The 18,257-nt window shown below is 43.3% G+C and overlaps 1 long non-coding RNA gene across 1 annotated transcript in view; it reads right to left on the bottom strand.

The window, feature by feature from the left end:
* Positions 1-18,257, bottom strand: part of LOC138367026 (uncharacterized) — a 305,583-nt gene that overhangs the window by 267,938 nt on the left and 19,388 nt on the right. The window lies entirely within an intron of this gene.

Genomic DNA, 18,257 nt, shown 5'->3' with positions numbered 1-18,257 from the left:
GTTGTGGTGGGGAGGGAGGGGGGGGGAGAGAGAGAGAGAGAGGGGGAGAGAGAGAGAGAGAGAGAGAGAGAGAGAGAGAGAGAGAGAGAGAGAGAGAGAGAGAGAGAGAGAGAGAGAGAGAGAGAGAGGGGGGGGGGGGAGAGGGGGAGAGAGGGGGAGAGAGAGAGATTGAGAGAGAGAGAGAGAGAGAGAGAGAGAGAGAGAGAGAGAGAGAGAGAGAGAGAGAGAGAGAGAGAGAGAGAGAGAGAGAGAGAGAGGGGGAGAGAGAGAGAGAGAGAGAGAGAGAGAGAGAGAGAGAGAGAGAGAGAGAGAGAGAGAGAGAGAGAGAGAGAGAGAGAGAGAGAGAGAGAGAGAGGGGGGGGGAGAGGGGGAGAGAGGGGGAGAGAGAGAGATTGAGAGAGAGAGAGAGAGAGAGAGAGAGAGAGAGAGAGAGAGAGAGAGAGAGAGAGAGAGAGAGAGAGAGAGAGAGAGAGAGAGGGAGGGAGGGGAGGGAGAGAGACAGAGACAGAGAGAGAGAATGAGAGGTGGTAAGACACTGACAGGCAGAGAGACGGAGATCCAAACAAACAAACAAATAGCCAATCTCAGATAAAAACAACGAAGCGTTGAACTAGGACCAAAGGAAGATCTCTCCTATTTACAATATTATGTTCCTCCTAATATCACATCTGCTTGAAGTTGTTTTCCGAGACATTCAAAGCGCGCGCGTGTGTGTATGTGTGAGTGTGAGTGTGAGTGTGAGTGTGAGTGTGAGTGTGTATGTGTGTGTGGATTCCAGTGAAAATAAAGGCAGTAATATTCATAACCCGTTATAAGCCAGCGCCAGCTAGGGTAAGGGCCGGAGACTCGCATAACACACACCAGAGACATCTGGAGAACGCCACCAGAGACCTTTTAAGGGATTTAAATAATGGTTGAATTCGCAGCCATGCATAATGTTCTATATTTGAGGACTCCTGGGTCACTGTTCTGTCTTTGAGCCTCACAGGCGAGCACAAAAACGCGCGAGCGCATGAGGCACGCGCGCGCGCACACACGCACACACCTGGCGGTTGAGTGGACTGTACTCACCTAATTGTGCTTGTGGGGGTTGAGCTCTGGCTCTTTGGTCCCGCCTCTCAACCGTCAATCAACAGGTGTACAGGTTCCTGAGCCTATTGGGCTCTATCATATCTATACTTGAAACTGTGTATGGATTCAGCAAACACACACACTGTGTGTGTGTGTGTGTTTGTGTGTGTGTGTTAGAGAGAAATATATGTAGCAGCTATAATAAAGGAAAAATAGATTGGTTAGAAAGGCAGAGTCCAAGAGCTAATAGCTCGATTCTGCAGACTTAAATAGTACATACATTTAGCAAATAGTAAATTCCCCCTGACATAGAGAACATGCACACACACACACACACACACACACACACACATACACACACACACACACACACACACACACACATGGCGGGATCCAAGAGTCAATGCTCGATCCTGCAAGCACATATAGGTGAGTACACACACACACACATGCGTAAACACCTCATGTATGTATACCCAAGCCATGTACACAAGAGGTAGAGTACTATCTCAGCAAGTCTACGAAACGTGTTCGACTTGGTGGATGAGACGGACGGATCAACAAGCCGCCGTCCAACAGAAGCAATAATGAAAGGTAAGGCTAGTCTCACAAATTGACAAGCGTCGAATTTGAAGTGGTTTTAGTCTAACCAGACGAGTACGAACTTATATAACTAAGCTAACCTATCAGAGGATCTTTAGTCCAAAGAATCGTTAATAGTACAGCGGTTTTGATTTCATTAACACACAATATTTATTACGTTGTTGGCAATTGTGCCCCCCCCCCCCCCCCCGCTTCAAAAAAAAAATCGGAACATTAGGTGTGAGGACAGGTTGGAGAGGAGTGCAGAGTGGCATCAGATTTGATTTTTTTATGGATATATTTTAGGTACATGTGGATGGATGCATCTCCTCTGGGCTATTTGAAGGGTAACGCTTTTGCCCTGGCTACGTGAGGCTAAGTCCCCGTTATACAGGTTGGTTGGTCAAGCAGGGGCCATGTGGACACCAGTGGCCACCGCCAGACTTGAGATACATTAAGACAATAACATGAAGACCTACAAAAGTTGATGTGACGAGGAGTCGTCATAGGACACTGCAAAGACAGGGGCGGCCTCCTACGTGCTTCACATGACTGTATTGGGAGTCTCCTTCGTTAGGGGGGGAAGGAGATGGGCACTGGCTGGGTGCCCAAAAACTTTCGTCAGGGTGAATTCAGGAGATGTATGATAAAGTGGAGTTAAACTGACATACACGTGGGCGCCCGTCGGCGTGGTTGTCACCGACTGAGCGTGATAGTGGGTGTGACCAGATTACTCTGTGGTGAGCTCTGTTATCCACGTAGAGAAAGGAACGGTAGGAAATTATTAGGACTAAGCATTGCGCCATCATTACATCACAGTACATGGGAAGGGATACGATGACAGAATAGAAGCTGGGGTAAAAAGACGAAATAAAGGAACGATGGTCATAGGAGTAACGAACGCTTCCCGATGGGTTACTACTTCTTATCCAGTAACAAAGAGCCACCTTGCACCTGGATACGTTCAGCTGTACTCCACATCTGTTGCTCCAGCCAACCAATGAGAATTACTGGACAAGATTATCTGGTCTCCTCGACAGGGTGACCCCTTCATTATGTGAGTACACACACAACCTTACACGGAATAATTTCGAGTTTCTGATGGAGAACTAAGCGAGAAAAAGCTGGATCACTTCACTTATGATTATAATTACCATCGATCTTACAAGCGGTAATTTGTATCACTTGCTGCAAACGTCAATTACACCTATTGCTCGAGTCTTCAAATGATCCTTTTAGAGACAGAGACCGAGACGGAGAGAGAAAGGGGGAGAGAGTGAGGGAGAGAGGGAAAGGGAAAGGGAAAGGGACAGAGAGAGAGAGAGAGAGAGAGAGAGAGAGAGAGAGAGAGAGAGAGAGAGAGAGAGAGAGAGAGAGAGAGAGAGAGAGAGAGAGAGAGAGAGAGAGAGAGAGATAGAGAGAGAGAGAGAGAGAGAGAAGAGAAAGAGAGAGATATTCTACCAGTGAGTTCATTTTTGACAGATAACATTTTAGACGGGCACAACATCTGTCTACGTCAGAGGCACCAATCCCGCCCCCGGAGGAAACCCACAACACTGACACAAAAATACACGCCGCTTGTCTCGGGGAAATAAATTGATGGGCGAGACAACGTCAGGAACCAGGCAAGACGTTTATCATTAATACTCGTCTCAATAATTGCTGCAATTTTCTTTATATGACAGGTAGGAATACGAAAGAGGGTTTCATCTTTCCGAACGAGTGGACGAATTTTTAACATTTTTTTTTTTTTAGGCTCCACGTGTGACAGTTCCATTATTTCCAGTGAATATGGTGGTGAATATAGTGAGTGATATTGTCAATGGTCTCCTCTCCTCCTCAAAGGCGTTCATAAATTTAGGTGACACGTTTGGCAAAGACAAAAACTCGATGAATTATGAATTTCCGGCCTCGGCAAAAGGAGCGTTCGCGCCTATTTAACGTCTTCGTTACTCTCGCCTGTGATTGGTGGGCCTCTGTGATGATAAAGGAGACGTATATTAGACGTTGGGTGTGCATTAAATTTATATGTATATATGTGAGATCAGCCTGTGATACGTTGCTGGTGGATGAATGCGCTCTTAATGTACCCACCATTTCCTGTCTAATGATTTATTGCAAACTTATTTTTCATTTATTCATGCGAAGGTTGGTCTGTGGTCTTACTAGTCCGCCAGAACTCCTCGCTGAGGCAATAACTAATCTCTGTTATCCTGACACCTTAGGGATCTAATGACAGTTTCTCGAGTGAATCTGTGGTTTTGATTTCTTTTTAGTGCATATTAACTTTGCTTAATGTAAACATCTCTCTCTCTCTCTCGTCTCGGAGCTGTGTTTATGATGAGATAGATAATCGTGCCATAATATTTGAGCTTAGGGCTTTCAAGGAACAGTTAACTCACTCTCTCCTGTTGTTCCTCACCAGCTGCGCGGCTGTGCGGCCGGATATCCTCATTATGAGGCTCTCATAGCACCATACTTGTACGACTCTCCGCGTTTACTCATTTTCTCAGCACATTCTTACGCTATGACAAGCATCATCCCTGAAATGGTTTACCTTGACCAGAAGCGAATTAACCCTGACAACCCCATGTAACCTATTGAGGCAGATGGTCAATAGTTCGAGGTAAGGTCAATATTAAGGGTGCTTTTTTCAATAAAACACTGTAATTTTGACTTGCAGTAAGTTTCAAAATGGTTGCTGTTCTCTAGAGAGTTACCTATTTCATTGTAATTTTGACAAGGATGTTGATCGTTCTGATATATTAGTGCTGAAACTTCTTTTTTTCCTCGTAGGCCAACTGAGGCTTCCTGTAGGCATGCTCGACAGGTTCTGATTAACTGCGTCTATCACTGGTTCACAAGTCTAAAGTTTAAGGGCGATTTTTTCTATTACTGTTTACAATTAGGTTGGCTGTAATTTGTTTTTAAACTTGGTGAACTCCTTGCAAGTGATTGTTTCTTTGGTTGTCTAACATGTTCATGAACTGACTCACGATCCCACACTGCTCTTGATATAAGATGAAATCTGCTTAACCTTTAATTATTCACTGTTCGTGATCTTCCTTACAGCTGTGTAGGATAAAGTGAAAAGAGGATGTCCCAAGCTGGACCTTCTCCGCAGCATTGAGTTCGTGGGCTTCAAACAAGAGGATTGAATCCTTGCTGTATGCCGCTGAAACAAGGGGAATGAGGCACTGGAAGCACGTTCGGAATTATTTCAAATCGAATCAAATCAAATACAAAAATTATTCATAAATGGTAATACATTTATAATTGGGAAAGTTTACAAAAAAGATACAGTACATTAATTACATAAGAGTCAATCACAATAACCTCACCATGTAGACGTCATTACAATCACAAACTGAACTGGTAACAACTTATATAAATCCTTTCAACGCTGGCTGGACTAAACAGATGTATAACAATCTAAATTCAAAACAATAAAATTGTAAACATAAAGTGAGTGACATTTAGCTAAGATTTAGAAAGATGATATATTGCAAAGACACAAGTTACATTACAAAGTTACGAGTGTGAGACGAGACTTTACTTTTAACCAACTTGAAAACATTTGTTGTCATTTTAAAACTGCGTTATTGTCTGGGACGCCATGGATGTCCACGCCAGGTGGGGGGGAGGTGATGCTTCACTGCGGTGCGGGACACTAAAGTTTAGCTGAATGAAGGATCATGGCTACCTCTGATCGGTTCCTGACTGCTCGCCTGCCAAACAGGACGTGAAGGGTGTTTCCATACCCAAAGAAATAGGTTGAATAACCCCATACGTTTTTTTCAGGGAGCATATTATTATAGAATAAGGATTTAATTTCATCCTGAATTATGCAAGTCTGAAAGTTGCTGCCAGACTTTGATGTCTAACTGTAGGATATCAGTAAGAGACCACTATTGCACGACTTGATAATGGTCCAGGACGGATCAAAATGTTGTCATTTCCTTTATATTCAGATGAGCTGGTTGAGTGATCAGAAGGAGCACCGACGACTAGAATTACCTCTTTTACATGATGAAATCTTGTACCAGCACCCTTTCACACACCCTGTTGATGACGACACACAAATTTTGCATACCTTCGGGTCGTTAAAATATAATGTTGTCCAAGGTGGCTTGGGTCTAATGGGTTTGTCTGGCGGCTTTTTTATGGGTGCTCAGGTTGTGACAGCATATGTGCCGGAAATATGATTTCCCTCGGTTTTTGTCCTGGTTATCTTAGTAATGCTGGCTTCTTTAATTCTGCTCGGGAATGGGGTTCTTTATTTTCATTCCATCACTGCTGTTGGGCTTGCTACGGCAGTTCTTGCATTGAGTGTGGAGATGGATCAAGCTACGAACTCTAGGAAATAATCTATCGCTCAGATAACCTACGGGCTTAGCAACTTGTCATCCCTTGTAGGTACAAGGTAAACAAACATTACCAAATAGCTGCAGATTGCTCCAAGCCTTGCAGGAGCCTGGAAAATCATGTTTAATGGGCCTCCAATTACTTTCTTGAGCAGGTCTGTGAATTCCCTCGCGGCAAAAGGCTGAATAATAGCATGTGGAAACAGGGATAGGGTCCTTGTAATGGATGCTTCATTGCATCGAAAGATCTGATGAAATGTAACTTGCAGGTATGTGTTGATTGGAACTTATAACAAGCTTCCTATCTGATATGAAGAATCTCCAGCTCAGTGCTATGTCTTTATTCTATCATAAACAAGAATCCAACCCGCCCCACCAATTATTCTTCCTTCCCCTCCTCTCGTCCAAGATTGCATGCTCTAGCCCTGAAACACTGTTAATAATTTAAGTTCATCTTGATCCCGGAAAAAGTCTTACTCATTTGTCTTTGAGATGATGAGAGGCAGTGACCGGCTGGGAGACCAACAGGAGATACCTCTCTTAGCATCGTGCGTCACCGCGCAGGAACCTTGACTCTTCTTGTCGTGAACTTGGTTTTGACTTTGATCCCAAGACGGGGAATTGTGTTAAAAATTTCCCTCTTGGGTTATTGGCACGATTACATACATAAATTCATTAATACGTGCCAATAACACATAAGTATACACATGTATGTATGTGTGTGAGTGTGTGTGTGTCTTGACATACTGAGGCCTCTGCTGATCAAGCCAGTTCCCCCCACCAGCAGACTTATCAACTCCTAAGACCATCGAGGATACCAAATCCACTCCACTGGTACCACACTCCCTCGTGTATAACCTCTGAGAGCAGTAAATTAACACCGGGACTATAATCACTGTACCACCAAATTAGCGGTCGTACCAAATGGCCAGCCATAATCGTATCTCAAAACATAATATATACTTTCTGGATTTTTGGCACTATCAACATACGACCTGCAGAGTGCAAGGTAATACAAGATTATTACTTTGCCTTAAAGACTTTGCTATTGTCTAGGTTCTCAGTTTTATTGATATGAATATTAAACACAACTTATAATTCTTTTCCTCCCATTACAAGGCATTATTTGGTTCCCAGCATGTAACTGAGATTAAACATTATGAAAGGCAGATATACATGCACAGACTATCCACACATGAATATATACATACTCATTCCATCTACACATGAAAGTATACATACACATAAGGGTATACATACACATTCCATCTAAATATGAATGTATATTTATAAAGACTATATCCACATGAATGTATACATACGCATACCATCCACACATGAAGATATACAGACACATGCCATCTACATATGAAGGTATACACACACACACACTATACCATCCACATATGAAGGTATACTTACACATATCATTCGCACATTAAGGTATACATACATAACCCATTCACACATGAGAGTATACATACACATATTATTCTAAGGTAAATCAACTAACATTTAATTTATTTAGTTTTTACAGTTAAAAGAGCCAACATAATTGTATAAAAAGTCGCACGACAAGGTAAAGTGTAGAGAGCCTAGTCTCAGGTACTTATGGAGGTACTGATGATCAAGCAAGGTGTTGTGATAATCAAGGAAGGTGTTGTGATAATCAAGCAGGGTGTTGTGGTAATCAAGCAGGGTGTTGTGGTAATCAAGCAAGGTGTTGTGATAATCAAGCAAGGTGTTGTGATAATCAAGCAAGGTGTTGTGGTAATCAAGCAAGGTGTTGTGGTAATCAAGCAAGGTGTTGTGATAATCAAGCAAGGTGTTGTGGTAATCAAGCAAGGTGTTGTGGTAATCAAGCAGGGTGTTGTGGTAATCAAGCAGGGTGTTGTGGTAATCAAGCAAGGTGTTGTGGTAATCAAGCAGGGTGTTGTGGTAATCAAGCAAGGTGTTGTGATAATCAAGCAAGGTGTTGTGATAATCAAGCAAGGTGTTGTGGTAATCAAGCAAGGTGTTGTGGTAATCAAGCAAGGTGTTGTGATAATCAAGCAAGGTGTTGTGGTAATCAAGCAAGGTGTTGTGGTAATCAAGCAAGGTGTTGTGGTAATCAAGCAGGGTGTTGTGGTAATCAAGCAGGGTGTTGTGGTAATCAAGCAAGGTGTTGTGATAATCAAGCAAGGTGTTGTGGTAATCAAGCAAGGTGTTGTGATAATCAAGCAAGGTGTTGTGGTAATCAAGCAGGGTGTTGTGGTAATCAAGCAAGGTGTTGTGGTAATCAAGCAGGGTGTTGTGGTAATCAAGCAGGGTGTTGTGGTAATCAAGCAAGGTGTTGTGATAATCAAGCAAGGTGTTGTGGTAATCAAGCAAGGTGTTGTGATAATCAAGCAAGGTGTTGTGATAATCAAGCAAGGTGTTGTGATAATCAAGGAAGGTGTTGCGATAATCAAGCAGGGTGTTGTGGTAATCAAGCAGGGTGTTGTGGTAATCAAGCAGGGTGTTGTGATAATCAAGCAAGGTGTTGTGGTAATCAAGCAAGGTGTTGTGATAATCAAGCAGGGTGTTGTGATAATCAAGCAAGGTGTTGTGGTAATCAAGCAAGGTGTTGTGATAATCAAGCAGGGTGTTGTGATAATCAAGCAGGGTGTTGTGATAATCAAGCAGGGCTTGATTGAGCTCTTGATTAGCAGGGAATTTAGTTCATTCCACTTCCCCACTACTCTCACGCTAAAACAAAACTATCTAACATATCTATGACTATCTGAGTTTCCACCCATGTCCCCTTGTTTTGTTGGTATTCCATGTTAACATTTCGTATATTTTCACTCTGTCAATCTCCCTAAGTATGTTGCATGCTGCTATCATATCTCCCTGCTCCTTCCTTTTTTCCTAACGTCGTCAGGTTCAGTTCCTTCTGTCTCTTATCATATCCAATCCCATGCAACTCTGGGACCAGCTTCATCGCAAATTTGTTAACCTTTTCCAGTATCCTAATGTTTCTTCAAGTGGGGCTTTATGCTGGGGCTGCATACTCTAAGATTGGATTCACGTAGGTAGTGTAAAGCGCTTCGAATGCCTCCTTACTTAGGTTTCTGAATGACGTTCTAGTTTTTACTAGCATAGAGTACAGTGCTGTCATTTTTCGATTTATATGTGTCTCAAGAGTTAGATTTGGTGTTAGGTCCACCCGCACTGTAAATGTGTGGCCACGTCTGTGGTAGAAAATAATAATAATAAATAAATAAAAAATCTCAGGTCCCTTTCTCGAATCGTCACAGGAAGCTAGTTTCCCTTCATTATGTACTGACCCATTGATCTCCTGTCACCTAGACCCCATTTCCGTAACTTTACACTTGCTCGTGTTGAAATCCATTATCCATTTCTCTGACCATCTCTGCAGCCTGTTCAAGTAGTCTTGGAGTATTCTACAATCCTCGTCTGTCAATCTTCTCATTAATTTCACGTCATCCGCGAACGTTGACATATAGAACTCGACTCCTGTGCTAGAAATAGAACTGGTCCCAGTACCGATCCTTGAGGTACTTTCCTCGTTTCGGTACGGCAGTATGACTTCTCGCCTCTGATTGTTACTCTCTGGCTCCTGCCTGTTAAGTAATTCTTTACCCAAGCTAGGGCTTTTCCGCTTACTCCCGCCTGCCTCTCAAGTTTGTATAGCAGTCTCCTGTGCGGTACTGTGTCAAAGGCTTTTTTTTAGCAGTTCAGAAATATGCAGTCTGTCCATGCTTCTCTATCCTGCCTTATTCTTGTTACTTTATCATAGAATTCCAGAAGGTTTGTTAGGCATGATGTCCCTTTTCTGGACCCATGTTGGTGTTTGTTTACATTCTTAATGTTCTCTAGGTGTGTAACCAGTCTTAACCTGATTATTCTCACAACTGATTTACAGGGATGCGTGTCAGTGATACTGTCTGTAGCTAAGTGCCTCTTCCCTATCTCCTTTTTTGAAAATTGGTATCACATTTGCCTTCTTCCAGCAACTGCGCAACTCTCGCTTCGTAAGTGACTCATTATAGATTCTTGCTAGAGGCACGTTGAGGGCCTGCGCTGCCTCTTTTAGTATCACGGTGATACACTGTCTGGTCCAACTGCTTTAGTTTCATCCAGTGTTGTTAGCTATTCCATTGCTTCCGCTTCGTGTTTCATTAGCAGTGACAGAGAATACTTAAACAAATATCTAATGAAAATCTCACCGACCTAACAAATTCTCAAAGACCTGAAAGTTGTAGCATTAAATAAAATGATAGATATCGTGAGGAGACATTAACATATGGGACTAATAGAACAAGAACCCGGCAATGTGATGTTATAGTGGCCAGAATACGCCTGGGATATAGACGTATCTGGCAGCTTTCTCAAAACCCAAATGTCGAGTACACATGTGTCAACTTTGTGAAAGAGAAAACATGCACTCTCTTGAACATTATATTGTAGAATGTCCCATACTGACTGACTTTCGCCCTCCTGGGCTAAGGTATGCTGAACTCTGTAGTTACTATATGAGTACTGGAACACTTGATGATATATTGGACTTGTATCCAAGATTGACCATGTAATATATCAATCATACAATGTATATATATGATGTAACTATATAACCTGAGCTTGTAAAAGCACCTTCATCACCTTCAGTGATTAAGTGCTTAACTGCACACTAGTTTCTTTATCAGCTACCTCACCCTGTCAGAGTAAATGAGACAAATGTATGTGAATGCATGTGTGTGTGTGTATTTATGTATGTATATGTGTGTGTGTGTATGTATATGTATGGGTATAAAGTATATATGGAAGCTGATCAGAATTACATTTCACCTTTGTGAATGTACATTAATGACACTATGTAAAAGACACATCTAACACTTTATGTAGGGCATACGTAAATCTGTGTAACTATGTATTTACGTATGTAGGTTAGCTTAACACTTTAAATGCACCGAATCACCTTCTGTGGTTGAGTGTTCAATAAACCCTTGAACTATATGTTTAACACTTCTCTAACCCTGTCCATGGAGGACAGAAGAAAATGTATATATTCTGGTTAGCATTGTAAATGTGTGGCCACGTCTGTGGTAGAAAATAATAAAAAAAAATAAAAAATAAATAAAAAAAAAAACTTCCGCTTCTGTCACCTCTATATCCGTTAGCCTCTCAACTTGGGTCATCTCTTCTAACAATGGGAGCTGCTCAGGCTCGATTGTGAACACTCCATGGAAACTGGCATACAGTACCTTGCAGATTTCCTTGTCATTTTCTGTATATGCCCCCTCTGTTTTCCTTAGTCTTGTCACTTGGTCGTTCACTGACAATTTCCTTCTTATATGACTATGTACTAATTTAGGTTGCTTTTTCGCTTTCATTGCAATATCGTTTTCATAATTCCTTTTCTATATTCTCCTTATATTAATGTATTCATTCCACGCTCTGTTACATCTAATCTTATTGTCCTCTGTCCTTTGTCTTCTGTACTTTCTCCACTCCCTCCTGCTTCTCATATTTACATCCTGACACTGTATATTAAACGACGGGTTTTTATATTCCCTCCTACTTTTTTCTTTTACGGTTGGTATAAATCTCTTTGCGGCCTCCTTGCATTTTCACTTGACTAAGTCCATCACATCTTGCGCTGATTTTCCTCCTAGTGGTTCTTCTTCCTACTGCAGTTCTCCCAGATATTTTCTTAACCTCCTTAATCACCTTTCCTATAATCTACTCTCCTTTCCCAGACCTGTTGCTCCGTAGTCACAATTTTAAGGTCGATCATGTAGTCAAAGACTAGGACACATTGGTCACTGGCTCCTAGTGGTATTTCATGTTCCATATTCGTAATGTCTTCCTCATTCTGGGTGAAAATCAGGTCTAATAGGCTTAGTGTACCCCCCCCTCCCCTTTCACTTGTGTCTTCCTTTAATTGTTGTTAGGAAATTCTTGTCTATAACTTCCACTAATTTTGCTCCCCGCGTTTCTTCCCCACCATCTTATCTTGAGGTTATCTTGAGATGATTTCGGGGCTTTAGTGTCCTCGCGGCCCGGTCCTCGACCAGGCCTCCTCCCTCAGGAAGCAGCCCGTGACAGCTGACTAACTCCCAGGTACCTATTTACTGCTAGGTAACAGGAGCCTCAGGGTGAAAGAAACTCTGCCCATTGTTTCTCGCCGGCGCCCGGGATCGAACCCGGGACCAAAGAATCACGCGTCCAGTGTTCCGTCCGCTCAGCCGCCGGCTCCCTACGATAGGGGGGTTTTCTTGATTCCCAACAGATCTCTCCGTGATTGAGGTCCCCAATGACCAACAGTTTCGTTCTCAGTCTGTGTGCTGTTGTTGCTGCCCTCTGCAGTTCATCAATACATGCCTCGTTGTTATCATCATATTCCTGTCTGGGCCTTCTACTGTTTGGTGGGGGATTGTATATTATCAAGATCACAATCGTCTTCCCATCACCTGTCAGAATCTCAAGTATGAAGTTGTGTTCCATTAATTCCTTGATTCTCTAGTTCCTAAAATTTTAATTTCCGCTTCATGAGGAGTGCCACTCTTCCTCCTCCCTGTCTCTGTGTCCTTTCTTTCCTTATGACTTGGTATCCCTCTGTGAAGATTGTATCCGAGATCACATGATTTATTTTAGTTTCCACTATTGCAATTATGTCTGGATCTGTTTCACTGACATTTTCTTGTATTTCCTCTGCTTTATTGGATAATCTATCAGCATTGGAGTACCAAACCTTGAGACTCTCCTTGGAAACACTGTTACCAGAGTTCAATTATGATATTTATTCAGGTTAAGGTACAACATTGAAAATAAGTTACAAACATAATCCCTGGAAACACAAACCGTAACTGTCTCTATTTACCGCTTGTTACAACTTGTAATAAAGTTGTTACTTCTTGGCTTAAAGTGTTTATGACGTATTAGAACGTTGTTACAACTGGCTATATTGGTTGTTATAACTGGTTAGGAGGTGTTAAAACTTGTTCGAACGTTGTACCAACGTCGTAGTTTCGGTGTGTGTTTGGCGGGATGTCAGATTAATCGACAGAGCTAGTACATAAAATACCTGAAGCCACTAATAAGCACAGCATTTCAGGCAATGCTCATTAAAGATTTAAAGATTTAGCTCATCTGCCTACCTGTCACCCTTGGTGTATGCTGCAGATGAGAGATGGATGCAGTCCTATCTCCAGTAAGTGGTTACGAGGTGGGAAGTGCCCGGGAATATTGAGGGGAATGAGAGGCTGAGGGGGTTGAGAGGTAGAGTGAAGTTGGGAGTCAGAAAGGTGTGCTAGGGGCATGTATGGGTTATGGGCTAGAAGGAAGGTACGTGGGGGGTGGGGGCTCAGGATGGAAGTGGGGCAAGAGAATGGATGCTTGAAAGCAGTGGAGAGGTGAGGGGGAGAAAGGCTGGGGGTTCGTGAGGTGAGTAGGTCATACTGAAGACAAGATGCAAAAGGGGGGGGGAGGAGGGTTGTATGTGGTTTGGGGATGGAGGGGCAGAGAGGGTGGGATGGAGCAGATGGGACTGGTTGCAGATGGGGTGGAAGGGGCTGGGAGTTGTTGGGGGTAGAAAGATGGTGGATTAGAGGTGAAAGTTGGGACTAGGGGGGCATTGGAGGGTGGGATGGATCACATGGGATTGGCTGCAGAGGGGACAGGTTTGTTGTTGGGGGTTGAAAGGGTACGGAAGGATGGAAGGGCTGATTAGAGGTTGGTGTGGGTTTGGAAGGGATGCTGAGGCGACGACTGTGGGTCAGTTTTCTCGCCGTTATTGCTTGTTGTTCGTCTTCGGTCACGTATCTGTCTATAAACACATTATAATAGCCTTCGCTGCCCCTTAGTAAATGCTTGTGCTTTAATATATGTAGTCGACTGTCTCTTCATTAGAAAATTGCACCAGAACAGGTCTGCGTTTGTTGTCATTATAAGGCCCAATTTGGCGTGTGAGTTCAATCTCGTTTCCTGTCAACTCGTCATTTAAACACCTCAATATTTCTTCCCATTCAAATTTTTCAATCTCAACACTAACTCTGTGGTGTTATCATAATTTCCCAAGTATAGTACTTTCTGACAAGGTATGGTGTGCAACAACTCACTCGCTATAACCATTGAGAACATGGAGGAGAGAAAGTTAATCTAATGTTATCACTCCCTATTAGAGAAACTATATCTAAATTAAGGGACAATGGGGAGGGAAAGATTATCTACTTTATCAATCCGCTATGTGAGTCGTAGATTTCACGTCGCGATGGCAAACGGGGTCCGGTTCCTCATAGATCCGCTCTGCAAAGACAGGAGGGATCCAGCTCGTCATAGGTCCACGGCCGACACGTGGGCTGACTCGTCTTCTCCATACACGTTCCTCACTTGCAGCACCTCCTCCGATACACGTTGAGGACACTGCAGGCTGGAACCACTCTCGATTTCCTCCCTCGCTTCTAGTTTGTTTCCCTTTTCCCTGCTGTCTCGTCGCCAGTAACTAATTATTTCTCAGTAGACCCAGTCTGTCTTCTCTTCAGCCTCACTCAGCTACCAATGCTTGTGGCCCACAGTACATGCCACGCACTCCTCCCAGTACCTCCTCCAGACGATCACAGGTCTTGTTGGCCCTCTGGTTCCTGGTGTCCTCTTCCACCAGCGAAGCTCTGCCTCCAGATGCTCCCATAGGAGATGATAAGCCTTCCCCGTCGTCTGCAATAGCAACTTTAGCCGGATAATATATTTCAGAGGCCTATTCGCGTCCCAGTAGCTAGGGAGCATTCTAGCGCACTTCCGCTCGGTTCCGTCAGAGGGAGCTCCGTCAACTCTCCTCCCGCTCCCAAAGTGGGCTGAATTCCATAACACCGCCTCCTCTGCGATCCACTTTCATGATGGTTCTCAACCCGTAGTGTTGCAGCTCTTACTGAGTCCGTATAATTTCCCCTGAATATAGTCCTTGAGCACTTGTTTTTGTCTTCAATCTCATCCTGTACTTGTTGAAATACCTTTATTTTTTTAATTCCAAGGATTAAATCCTCCATGTAATTGCTCCTCCTCTCAACATATTTCCCAATCATTTTTTCTATAAACCTATACTCTTCTTCCCTGATGATACTGACCTGGTCGCCCGCATGATCAGGTGAGATTTTGATTTTGTCATTGCAATAAACTACCTTAGCCAACAGGGGTCTGCAAGCACAATAGGTGAGCGTATCCAGGCGTCTTCTCCCGAGGGGAGACGCCACCTGAGACATGACAGGTGAGGTCGCGGTCGGTGTGAGGTCAACTCCCACGCCACTGGTCTACTCCATAATGTATACAACATTATATTCCATATACACTATTTCAGCTTTCTTTCCTCACTTGCTTATGGTTTCTGTCAGTTTACCAGTTATTCATTCACAAGTTTTTTTTTTTTACTGCTTGTAGACTGTCTAATCCTCCCAACTTAACAGAAAACACTGGCGCTTCCCAACCCACAACCCTTCACCACGACTGACGACTGTGTGTGTACTCACCTTCTTGTACTAACCTAGTTGTGCTTGCGGGGGTTGAGCTCTGCTCTTTGGTCCCGCCTCTCATCCGTCAATCAACAGGTGTACAGATTCCTGAACTTCTCGAGCTCTATCATATCTACATTTGAAACTGTGTATGGAGTCAGCCTCCACCACATCACTGCCTAATGCATTCCATTTACTAACTACTCTGACACTGAAAAAGTTCTTTCTAATGTCTCTGTGGCTCATTGGGGTACTCATCTTCCACCTGTGTCCCCTTGTGTGTATACAACCCATGTTAAATAATCCATTGTTGTCTACCCTATCAGTTCCCCTGAGAATTTTGTATGTGGTGATCATGTCTTCCCGAGCTCTTCTGTCTTCCAGCGACGTGAGGTGAAGTTCAAGCAGACCTTCCTAGTAACTAATGCCTCTTAGTTCTGGGACTAGCCTAGTGGCATACCTCTGAACTTTATCCAGCTTCGTCTTGTGCTTGACAAGGTACGGGCTCCATGCTGGGGCCGCATACTCCAGGATTGGTCTTACATACGAGGTATACAAGGTTCTGAAAGATTCTTTACATAGGTTTCTGAGGGCAGTTCTGATGTAAGCCAACCTTGCATACGGCGCTGATGTTATTCTTTTGATGTGGGCTTCAGGAGACAGGTTTGGCATGTTATCAACTCCTAGATCTTTCTCTTTTTCCATTTCGTGAAGGACTTCATCTCCCATTCGGTATTCAGTATCTAGCCTCCTATTTCCTCCCCCTAGTGTCATTACCTTACGTTTACTTGGGTTGAACTTTAGTAGCCATTTGTTGGACCATTTCCTTCAGTTTGTTTAGGCCATCTTGTAGCCTTATACTATCTTGCCCCTCCAGTGTTTGCGTGTGCGCGTGTACGTGTGTACTCACCTATTTGTACTTGCGGAGGTTGAGCTTTGGATCTTTGGTCCCGCCTCTCAACCGTTAATCAACTGGAGTAGAGATTCTTGAGCCTTCTAGGTTCTATCTAATCTACATGTGTGTGTAATCTACTAGAGTGTGTGTGTGTGTGTGTGTGTGTGTGTGTGTGTGTGTGTGTGTGTGTGTGTGTGTGTGTGTGTGTGTGTGTGTGTGTGTGTGTATTCACATAGTTGTGCTTGCAGGAGTTGAACTCTGCTCTTTCGGCCCGCCTCTCAACTGTCAATCAATCAACTGTTACTAACTACTATTTTTCCCCCCCACTCACCCCCCCCCCTCCAGGAAGCAGCCCGTAGCAGCTGTCTAACTCCTACGAACCTATTTATTGCTAGGTAACAGAGCATCAGGGTGAAGGAAACTCTGCTCATTTGTTTTTCCGGCAGTGCCGGAGGATCGAACCCCGGTCCCTAGGTCCACGAGTCTAGAGGGCTGTCCACTCAGCACCCCCACCCCTGTGTGTGTGGGGGGGGGGGTGCGCGTGCGTGCGTGCGTGCCTCTGTTCGTGTGCGTGTGTTTATACACGTGTGATGGGGTCGACAATCCCACGCAGAGCTCCAGGGAGTGATTTTGTCATTTCCTCAACAATCGTAGTTCCGAGCACTCCCCGCCCCCCAAATCCCTTCCCAAGCGCCAAGGTAATAATCATATGAGATTCGTTTTGATATTCCTGATGACAAAATAGGCTCGTACTCTCGTTTCTGATGCCATAAGAAGCCTATTTTGTCGTTCTTGATGGCGTAATTGGCAAGTCTGGTCGTGTCTGATAGCATAACAGACTCGTTCTGACGTTCCTGATGGAATAATAGGCTCGTTTGGTCGTTCCTGACGACGAGACAATGCAACTGACCTAAAGCTTTATCAGTCAACATTTGGTAGGAAAGAATTATATATATATAGAGTAGGTGGTAGGAGTAGGAGAAGAAAATATCAGTGTTCAGTGAGGATCCACAAGGTCATCTCTGAGTACTCTTTATTTTCGTCTCCGAGGCTATGGGTCCCTACACTTGCACCAGAGTTGGTACCCCTTTTAAGTTTAATTTTATATATATATATATATTTATATATATATATATATATATATATATATATATATATATATATATATATATATATATACATACTGATAACTCTTGATCCCTGAAGGATTTGAACTCAGTCAGCCAGGGTCTTCATACCCCCGGCAGTCCAGTGCTGTAACCACTCAGCCATCGACTATCAAAAGTGTTGGAAAGTGTCAGGGAGACCTGCCTGCACCCAACACACAGATATGTCATCAAGTCACTTCAGCATGCTAGGGGTCCCTCATGAGCCTCACGTTGTAACGGACAGACAAGTAGGCCCCTCCTCTCCCTTTCTCTCACTCCCTTTTTACTTCTCCCCTTGTATACATACATAACCTATCCATCTACTCAACTGTACATCCATCTATCCATCAATCTGTCCATCTCTCTATTCATTCACTTTTCCCTCTATCCATCCATCTATCTACTTTTTGACTGTCTCTGTCTCTTATAAAAATATAACAAATTATTGTGTGGATGGTGGCCAGTGAGAGGAGCTTAGTTGTGTGAAACACTAAAATAAGGACAGTTACCCCTCTCTGATAAAGGACTGTGGCTTGGGGAACCTTTGAAGCTGTGGAAGAATCGTCAGTTTTATGTAAGTTCAGGTAAAATATTGAGAGTAGGAAATTTCTATTCATTTTCCCGAAATCAGCGAGTAATGTAATTTTCTTATAGTAAGAATTACTACATGAAAAAAATTGATTATGAAAGTTTGTTTTGAAAATATTTAGCA

Source organism: Procambarus clarkii, chromosome 21, assembly GCF_040958095.1.
Source record: "Procambarus clarkii isolate CNS0578487 chromosome 21, FALCON_Pclarkii_2.0, whole genome shotgun sequence".
NCBI lineage: Eukaryota > Metazoa > Arthropoda > Malacostraca > Decapoda > Cambaridae > Procambarus > Procambarus clarkii.
The sequence above is the reverse complement of the archived record's forward strand: the minus strand, read 5'-3'. Positions and strand labels throughout refer to the sequence as shown.